Genomic DNA, 10,815 nt, shown 5'->3' on the forward strand with positions numbered 1-10,815 from the left:
ATCGGTTCCCTATATGGATATGTCGATGCTAACTGAGCCCAGGGATAGAAAGGAAAGGGCGGGAATTTGAAGGAATATCTTTCAGTATTATTATTATTATTTTGTCCAGGTAAACGCTTCTCTCCTCACTACTTTTTTTCTCTTTCAATGTTAAAATAATTATATCTTAAATAAAGTCTTCCAGCTATTAAAACTTTAAGAAATAAATACTAACCTAAAAGAAGAGCTGCTGTAAATCATTTTTAAATCTTGTTCAGTTTGGCTTTTGAAAGTCTAAATTTGACATTTTTAAATTATCCACCCTGATCTATTGCTAGTAAGTGGTTATTTCAGGAGCAGCATTTACACAACTCTTCAGTCATACTGTGCATTTTGGAACATCTAGCTTAGCATGCTGTGAGAATCTAACCATTTGCAAAATAAGATTTAGAGCAGATTATGTCACATGAACAAGTCCATTGTGATTTGGAAAGCATTGTGAGCTGTTGCTCAGTAACAGGGATCTACAGAAATCATGCTAATTACATTTGGAGGAATATAAATCTTTGCCCTGTAGATTTCTATCTATGAAATAACAGAGAAGTCCCAGCAAATAATAAAAATTATCTGGAAAAGACATGAACTATCATCTCAACATCCCATCAGTAGGTAGAACGAAAGCAGTAAGACAAAGTGAGTCTGCTAAAGGCAAATGTTCATTTATTCTGAATTTATGTAATATCTGTAAATTCTGTGTGAATTGTGTAGCACCATTCTAATTGATTTTGTCAAACTGGCAAGTGCGCCGTTTGGGAAATCTGACTGAATATACATATTTGTCTGAATGATGGGATGATCATAAGGTATGGGTGCAATCACAGTGCAGAGTGAAATGTTGAAACCAATATGAGAAAACAGAATTCAAAGCCCTGGCGTCCAGATAAAATGCAGAAAAAAAAGAAAATCAGCCTAAAAGTAGAAAAGGTTAAAATGGTTTTATACTTTGTGCCACAATTTTCATGCTTCCTTACTGCAAGGCTCTGAATGAACATACCAGAGATCTAACTGACACTAAGAGACTATTTCCTCTTATATTAAGATTAGATTAATTTCACTTTGCAAAGATTTTTTTAAAATAACGATTTTTTTAAAAAAAGCCTTAAGGTGTTGCTAAGAAGAAGAAAAAATCCTGTCAGCTAATTTCCCTGGAGTGGTCTGATAAATACCACCAAATGTGTCTTCCATTTAGCAGCTCACTTTTAGACTTCAGAATGTAAGGATCCTAAACCTTAAAGAATATGTCTCCAAAATTATTTTAGGCACTGATAGGCATCAAAGTTTATTTCTTTTATTGCATTTTAACACTTGTTAAATAGTGTAGTATGGCAGCATAAAATGTCCCACAAGAAAATGTGTCAGTTAGTGCATCTACTCCGTTGCTGTATTAAGTGATTGATTTACCTTAGAATTTAATTTACAGCTAACAAGTAAACCTTCTCAAATGTTTTACTGTGAAGTTTTATCAGCATTCTTCCCTATCTGGTTTTCTCAGCTCCCAACATTACAACTGAGAGTTATGTGCTATAAATTACGCCTACTTCCTCCATTTTATATAACTTTTCCCCAACCTGGATCTCTCTAAACAGATTAGATGGTAATACCAACATTTTGGTGTTCGTAACCATTGCTTTTAGTGGTTAAGGATGATGGGAACAGTAATTAAATGTATCTTTAAGGCACCAGACTTCTAGGGAAGATATCCCGTACCTCTGGATCAGTCTGGAAAAACAGGTACAGCCTACTCAAAAATCCACTTTACAAGAAAATCACAGCCTTACTAAAAAATACTATAAACATTGTCCTTTTGTCCTTTAAACCATTCTAAAATGTGTCTTAAATTTTTACCTCCTATACCCGTAATCCATTTTGTGCTTCATAGTTCCTACACTAAAAAGTTCAATTGCATCCCCCTTTTATATTGCCTTCCTCTCCAACCGCTCATTTACTGCTTCTGCAAAATAGGGAAATTAAATTTATTAAAAATTACAAATCTAGGCTGGAGTATTCCATAGTAACTGAATAAGCTTTACACATTTAATAGTTGGAAATTTTTCTCTCTCTTTCTGTGTGTGTAACATTAGAAAGACACTTGGTAGTTTTTAGTCTAAAATGGCATTTATGTGAAACCCAGCAATTACTTTTGTATCCCAAGTGAACAGGCCATCAAATTAAACTATATTATGGTTTATTTGTTTCAATATGGCATATTACATGGAGATAGCAATTGTATTTGCTAAATCTGCATTAACATATTGTGTGGATCCAAGTTATAAAGTGTAATAACCAAAGATTTAACATAGCTGAATGAATGAATGAATGAATGAATGAATGAATGAATGAATGAATGAATGGACATCCTTTTTTCCAGTGGTGAAATGTAAAATTTGTTACTACTGGTTATGTGGGCGGGGCTGGGGGGGGTAATGTGACTGGGTGGGCGTAGCCAACTTTTTTTTCTTTACTTTTAAAAGCATTCTTTCTTTCAGCTGAAGAGGTTGCAGAAAAAAATGCTTTGAAAAGCCTCTGATGATCCCAGCTGAGCCGTGTGATCATCAGAGGCTTTTTTTTTTTACTTTTAAAAGCATTTTTTTGGCCGAAGAGGTAGAAAAAATGCTGAGCTTCTTAGCCACTGCATCCCTATAATACTCATTAGCTAGCATTAAAAAAAAAGTTCTTGATCATTTGAGCCCAATTTTGTGTAATTTTGATGCTTGTGCATACTTCACTCTAGTTCTAATTGAGGGAATAGCAAACAAACTTTGGAAGGAGTGTAACTTCTAACTGTTCTCAAAATGGAGAGGTAACGGCAAAAGTGAACATATCATAACAAATGAGCTCGGGTGGGCCATTGTGGCCATAAATGGAGCCTCAATTTTTTTTTCTTTAATTTATATGCCACCCTTCTCCGGAGACTCAGGGCGGCTTACAATGCGTTAAGCAATAGCCTTCATACTTTTGTATATTTATACAAAGTCAGCTTATTGCCCCCACAATCTGGGTCCTCATTTTACCTACCTTTGAAAGGATGGAAGGCTGAGTCAACCTTGAGCCTGGTGGGATTTGAACTTGCAGTAATTGCAAGCAGCTGATGTTAATAACAGTGCTTTAGTCCACTGTGCTACCAAGGCTCCTCCCATGAGTAATGCCGAGCTGGCCACACCTACCCTGGCCACACCTACCTCTACCCCCAACCCCCCACCCCACCCGAGGTCAAACACAACTCTGATGCGGCCCTTAATGAAATTGAGTTTGACATCCCTGATCTACTCCTAGAAATTCCTCCACCTTCTATTCTGTGAGGTTTCTTGCTGTGTTCATCATAAACCAGGGTCCCTCCATGCCTTTGGTGACAGTCCTTGGTATCCGCAAATGAGTAGCGAGCTTCCTGCCACGTTCAATATTCCTATATGGCTCTGGGCAGATGGGTAGACCTTTTAACCCCCCAAATCAAAGCAATTTCTAAATGCTTCTCTTTGTTCCCAGAAGTCAACCTCAGAGGGTTTCGTCTCACTCCAGCGCTTTAGAATAGAGAACTAATTTAAAAGCATCTGTAAGGAACACTGATGTAGAATGAAAAGAATATCTGACTCGGCATATCGTTAAAACCACAGAGAAGCATTTTTAGTGGTTAGATGCCTGGTCATTTCTAAGCACTGAACTACAAAATTCAGCCTGACGTCTCATGAAATTCAGGCTTTGGGCTGGAATGATTTTTGAGGACCTGTACAGAAATCACTGTGGAGTGATATAACAGGTGCATTGCTCTCGAAAGGCAAGACAGGAAACAGTGGATGGAAATTAACTAAGGGAAGAAGCAACCTAGAACTAAGGAGAAATTTCCTAATGGAGAGAACAATTAACCAATGGAATACCTTGCCTTCAGAATAACAATTAGATTTGGAAGGGACTTTCGAGGTCTTCTAGTCCAAACCCCTATATCAGTGGGCATGCAAGCTCAGCTCCGGTGCGCATGTGCGTGCTGGCCAGCTGATTTTCGGGCCTTCTGGGCCCATCAGAAGTAGGGAAACAGGCTGTTTCCTGCCTCCGGAGGGCCTCGGGGGTGGGGAAGGCCTGTTTTCTGCTGTCCCTAGTCTCCAGAGCCTCTCTAGGAGTCTGGGGAGGGCGAAAACGGCCTCCCCCACCCACCCACCCACCGGAGGTCCTCTGGAGGCCGAAAGTTGGTAAACGGGCCGTTTTTGGCCTCTGGAGGACCTCCGGGGAGGGGGAGGGAAGGCCGTTTTCGCCCTCCCCAGACTGCTAGAAAGGCTCTGGAGCCAGATAAGAGAGAAAAACGGGCCTACCGGGCCATCACGTGCCAGGAGTGGGGTGAGTGTGGTGGTGTCGTGAGCACATGCGTGAGGGTGGGGCGCATAGAATTATGGGTGTGGACACGCACATGCGCGACCTCCCCACTCCTGGCACGCAATGGCAAAAAGGTTAGCCATCAGTGGCCTATATCCTTTGAGATAAATGGTTGTCAAATCTCTTCTTAAAAACTTCCAGTGTTGGAGCACCCACAACTTCTGGAGGCGAGTCGTTCCACTGATTAATTGTTCTTAGAGTCAGGAAATTTCTCCTTAGTTCTAGGTAGCTTCTCTCCTTGATTAGTTTCTATCCAGTGCTTCTTGTCCTTCCCTCAGGTGCTTTGGAGAATAGGTTGACCCCCTCTTCTTTCTGACAGCCCCTCAAATATTGTAACACTGCTATCATGTCATTTGTAGTCTTCTTTTCATTGAACTAGACGCACCCAGTTCCTGCAACCGTTCTTCATGTTTTGGGTGCTTTAAAGAACAGGCGTCAGCCCTGAAGCTCCAAAGAAAAGGCTGACAACAGGTTGACCATCTCTTCTTTGTGGTATCCCCTAAAACATTGGAAGACTGCTATCATGTCAACCCTAGTCCTTCTTTTCATTAAACTAGACATACCCAATTCCAGCATGTTTCTGTATGTTTTAGCCTCCAGTCCCCTAACCATCTTGGTTGCTCTTATTTGCACTTTTTCTGGACTCTCAACATCTTTTTTACATTATTTCGACCAAAGCTGGGTGCAGTATTCCAAGTGTGGTCTTTCCAAGGGCTTATAAAATGGTATTAACACTTCCGTTGTGGGTGCTCCATCACTGGAAGCTTTCAAAAAGAGACTGGATAACCATTTGTCTGAAATGGTATAGGGCCGTGATGGTGAACCTATTGCACGCGTGCCACCTGTGGCACATGGAGCCATATCTGTGGGCACGTGAGCTGTTGCCCTAGCTCAGCTCCAGCGCGCATGTGCGCACCAGCCAGCTGATTTTCGGTTGGCCCCACCCACGCCACCCCTCCCCTCCCAGGAGTCTCCACGCAGCCTGTTTTGAATGCCAGGTAGGTACAGGGCTCGCACAGAGGCTCTGGGAGGGCGATTTTGGCCTCTGGAGGGCCTTTGGGGGACGGGGGGGAGGCCATTTTCAGCCTTCCCAGCATCCAGGAAAGTTTCTGAAACTTGGGGAGGGCGAAAAACGGGCCTACCGGGCCCACCGGAAATCAGAAAACAGGCCGTTTCTAGCCTCTGGAGGGCCTCCGGGGGGGGGGGGGGAGGCCACTTTCGTCCTTCGGAGGCTTTATGTAGGCTTAATAGGCCAAAACGGGGTGCGGGGGGGGTACGTGCACATGTGCAGGGGGAGCATGCTGGTGGCATTGAATTATGGGTATGGGCACGCACACGCACGATCCCCCCACGGTCCCCCCTGCTTTTGGCATGCGACGGCCAAAAGGTTAGCCATCACTGATATAGGGTATCCTGCTCGAGCAGTGGGTTGGACTAGAAGACCTCTGAGGTCCCTTCCAACTATTGCATATGCTAAAGTAATGAATGAGATTTCCAGGCAAACAAAAGAACAAAAACCCTACACAGCTTTGCTACAGTTTTGGAAAGTGTGGGTACAGGAGGTGAATATCAGGAACACCTGTGGGTTTCCCCTTATTAAATCCATGACTTCTCTCAAAATCAGTGGGCCATGTTTTAGCCCAGTGCACTGTGTGATTCCAATGCAACCCAGAAGCAGCAATTTGAAGTCAAAGGAATATAACATCACAGATTCTACACTTTTGAGATCTTGCCAGCCTTCAAGACAGATACGAACCCCGTGGAGTGCAAGAACTTGTGATTTATAACGTCAGACATAGATTGGAATCTCGCACCTGGACTACTGCAACGTTCTCTACATGGGGCTCCCCTTGAGGAGCACCCGGAGGCTCCAACTGGTCCAGAATGCGGCCGCGCGGGTAATCACGGGAGCCGCCTGGTGTTCCCACATAACACCTCTCCTGCGTGAGCTGCACTGGCTCCCAGTGGTCTTCCGGGTGTGCTTCAAGGTGTTGGTCACCACCTTTAAAGCGCTCCATGGCATAGGACCTAGTTATTTTCTAGACCGCCTGCTGCTACCAATGACCTCCCACCGACCTGTGTGCTCCCACAGAGAGAGCCTACTTGGGGTGCCATCAGCTAAATAATGTAGGCTGGTGACCCCCAGGGGGAGGGCCTTCTCTGTGGGGGCACCTACCCTCTGGAATCAGCTGCCCCCAGAGATAAGGAGAATCCAAGACCTCGGTGCCTTCCGCCGTGCCCTTAAAACTTTCTTTTTTCAGCAAGCCGGGCTGGCTTAATATATTTTTTAAAAATTTTGAATTGGTTTGTTATTTTAAATTGGGGCCAAATTAATATATATCTTTTTAATTGCTTTTAATGTTTGTATTGTATGTTTTTATCTGGCTGTACACCGCCCTGAGTCCCTTGGGGGAAGGTGCTGTATATAAATTCGAAATAAAATAAAATAAAAATAAATTTAAAAAATCACACAGCACACTGGGCTAAAATATGGCTCCTTGATTTGCGATTCACTGTGTCACGGAAACACAGCCAAGAGAGAGATTAGCCTTTGGTAGGTAAGGTGGACTGAGAATCTCTGACTTCTAAACTCTCCTAGTCATTTGGCATATGACTGAGACAGTCCGTATTTATTGCCAATGCTTACCATGGGGTGTGGGTGTGCGTATGTGCACACTCACACTAAAAAAAATATGCTAGAAAGAGCAGCAAACAATGGTTTCGATACGAACATATGCTGTAACATCTACGCAAGTCAGGCAAAACGTGGGATCCTCTTATTCATTGATTTTTCCCACGCTTAATTCAGTTACTCACTGCCTGTGATGCAATGAAGCAGAAATTGATTTAATAAAGGCACACTTTCTGATATTCATGAAACGCCTCCTGTACATACACATTTCAAAACTGAGGCCAAACTATGGTTTTTTGTTCTTTCGTTTGCCTAGAAATCTTTCAAAAATTGCAGGAATGTCTAATCTACCGTCCCTGTCCTACTGTTTCCATTTATTCGTATTCATTTCTTATGTATATACTTATACCTGTTTATGTTTATATGTTATGTTCATATTTATACTTGTTTTCTCATACAGAAGAAATTAGCTAGTTATTTAGTTAGCTTGACAAACTAAATAAATAAAAATGAAATAAATAAATAAAAAATAAAGTCCTATCTGTGCTACTGTCATCCAAGGAAGAGGGAGAAAGGCTCCCTCCCTCCCACCTTTCTTCCTTTCCTTTCTCTTTCCTTCTTTCCCCACTTTCCTTTCCTTTCCCCATCTTTTATTTTCTTTTCCTTTCCTTCTCTTCCCTCCTTCTTTTATCATCCCTTCCCTATCCTCCTTCTTTTATCTTCCCTTCCTTTCCCCCATCTTTTATTTTATTTTCCTTTCCTCTTCCCTCCTTCTTATATCTTCCCTTCCCTACTCTCCTTCTTTTATCTTCCTTTCCTTTCCCCATTTATTTATTTATTTATTTATTTATTTATTTATTTATTTATTTATTTTATTAAATTTCTATACCGCCCTACTCCCGAAGGACTCAGGGCGGTGAACAGCCACAGGATAAAACACATAAATACAAAAATTTAAAATAGAAAAAAAACAAATTAAATAATTTGGCTGAACAAATTATTATTATTTTTCCTTTCCTCTTCCCTCCTTCTTTTATCTTCCCTTCCCTACCCTCCTTCTTTTATCTTCCTTTCCTTCTTTCCTTTCCTTTCCCACTCTTCTTCCTTCCTTTCCCACTCTTCTTCCTTCCTTCCTCTCACATTTCTCCCTTCCCTTGTCTTCCCCTTCTCTTTTTCATCCATTTATTTCTTTTTCTTCCCTTCCCCATTCATTTACTTTCCCTCTCCCTCCCTTCTACATTAGGTCAGATGGTAAAATTGTCTGACACATCCTTTCCAGGGGAGTTTTTTTTAAAAAAAAAAAGAAAAGAAAAGAAAACATAATGTAGCTTTCTAAACCTGGCAGCCTCCCATGGGTGGGCTTGGCATCTCACCAGCCAAGAAGAATTGTGGGACTCGGACTACCTGGAGAACCATCTGATGATTTTGCCAGAGCTCCTGATGTTCTCCCAGAAGGACAAAGGTGGTGGTGGTGGGATTTTCTCCAAGGACTTACTCAGGATGCCATCTTTTACTATAACAAAGTAGATCCTCAAGTCAGGGCTTGTCATCATCTTTTGGAGCCTGGCTGGGAAAAGAGGGATGAGGAAAAGAAAAAGAAAAAAAAAGATGGGACCGGGGTGCAGGATGCATCTCCCCAACTTTCCTCAGCACGTCGCATCCTCAGGCCTTATTTATATATTATAAAAAAAAAAAAAAGGAAAGGAAATTTGCCGCTCTTCCCCCAGGGACCTTCCGGAGAAGCCAAGACGGCCGGTGGTGAAACCGCAGCTTTTGTCCCGGGAAGAAGTTAAAGGAAAGGGAGGGAGCCTCGGAGAGTGCTGAAGAGCCGAAGGGTACCCCCCGAGGGCATCTAGCCGTGCCGTCCCTCGGCAGTTCGGCCGCGCCACCGCGAGGCGCCATCGCGGCGGGAGGGTGAGGGGAGTGGGGGCGACGGACGGCCGGACGGCGCGGCGCTTGCTTCCAGGCCTCGGCCGGCAGAGGGCGAGCCGTGCCCGCGGGCTTCGCCCGGCTCTCTCCCACCTGCGCCAACCAAGCGAGCGCCAGGAAAGCGGAACCGGGCGGCCGCCTCTCCCGCACCCTCCCCGCCGAGCGCCAGCGCCTCCCCTACCTGGCGACGAGGGAGCGGCGCCCGGCTCCGCCCGCTCGCCTCGCCGGGCAGCGGCTGCTCCTCTCCCCCCACCTTCCGCCTTGCCGCCTCTTCGCCGGCCGTTGGGTAAATAAGTCGGGGCCGAGAGGCCGGGCAAAGGTCGCGCGGGGCGCTTTTCCACCGGAGCGCGCCGGCCGTCGGAGCTTCCTCGGCCGACGGGTCCCCTGGGTATCTCCACCACCACCACCACCACCCCGCGCCTGGAACGCCGGCTTGGGCTTGCATGCTTCGGAGTTGCCTCGGGACTTTCCTCCGGGGCGCCAGCGCCGCGCTCGGCTTTGCGCATCGCCGGCCGGGACATGTCGGTGACGGAGCTGTACAGCAAGGTAAAAAGGGAAGGGAAAGAAGGGGAGGGGGGGGAAGGTCGGGCCGGGGCTCCCTTGATCGCTTTTGCTTTCCTCTCCTCTCCTCCGTCTCCTTTCCTTCCCCGGAGCCGCCTGCGGCGCGCCCTGCGGTTTCCTTCGCGGCCGGTTGAGTTTGTTCCTGGAGAGTGCAAGTCCGCCCTCGCCCGCTTGCTTTCAGGGCAGCCCGGCTGAGAAAGGCGTCAGCTGCGGCGGCGTGGGAAATCTGTGGTGTTCCCATTTCCCGGAGGGGAAAACTGAGGCACGGTTGTGGGGTATATGTGTGTGTGTGTGTGTGTGTGTGATCCCCGCTGAACGCGGACGCCTCCTTCACAAAAAGCTGCTTTGGCTCTTCTTTCTTCCAGGGTGGTTGTGAGAATAAGCGCTGCTGCCTGACCCGCGAGTTTCCGAAGTCCCGGGTCGGGTGTGTGTGTGTGTGTGTGCGGGGGGGAGGGGGGTTGGATAGGTGCGGCTCGAATCAAGGCCGATCTCCAGCCTTGGGGTAGTGGTGGTGGGGGCTATCCCGACTCTTCCCCTCGTCCAGTAACAGTAACAGAGTTGGAAGGGACCTTGGAGGTCATCTAGCCCGACCCCCTGCTCACACAGGAGATTTGTATTAGGGATTCGAACTGCTGAACTTTATGATCGACAAGCTCGGCGTCTTAGCCACTTGAGCCCCTTCTTCTTTCCGGGGCTTCCCCGATTCCTTTCCTTTCCTTTCCTTTCCTTTCCTTTCCTTTCCTTTCCTTTCCTTTCCTTTCCTTCCCTTCCCTTCCCTTCCCTTCCCTTCCCTTCCCTTCTTTTCTTTTTTCTTTTCTTTTCTTCTTTTCTTTTTTTATTTAAAAAGTTTTTTATTTTAAACACATTAAAACACATTAAAAATCAAACATATACATACAACAAGAAGTAGCACAACAAAGAAAAAGATCACTTTTCTTTTCAGCTACATACAGCGGTCTATTCTTTCTATACATCAATATTTACAGATATTTAAGTATTAAACTTATTTGACGTTAATTTTCTACTTTATATCGTTGTTTCTTTACAAACAAAAGATCATACACATTTTCCCACATTTTCTTTTCTTGGCTTGCTTCGCCTTCCAACTTCTTGGCTAGGAAGCGGACGGGTTCCGTCCTTAGGACCCGAGTGGAAGTGGAGGAGTTCCCGGGTCGCCCTCCTGCAGCTCCCGCTCTGCTGACTAGGAGTCTGGCGGGCCCTGGAGAGACCCCTTGCCCCTTCTGGCTCTTGGGGTGGGGGGACGACGCCTTCCCGCAGCCAGGATTTTGCTG

The sequence above is a fragment of the Pituophis catenifer genome, unplaced genomic scaffold, assembly GCF_029215685.1.
Source record: "Pituophis catenifer annectens isolate HBS135680 unplaced genomic scaffold, rPitCat1.0.hap2 SCAF_2, whole genome shotgun sequence".
NCBI lineage: Eukaryota > Metazoa > Chordata > Lepidosauria > Squamata > Colubridae > Pituophis > Pituophis catenifer.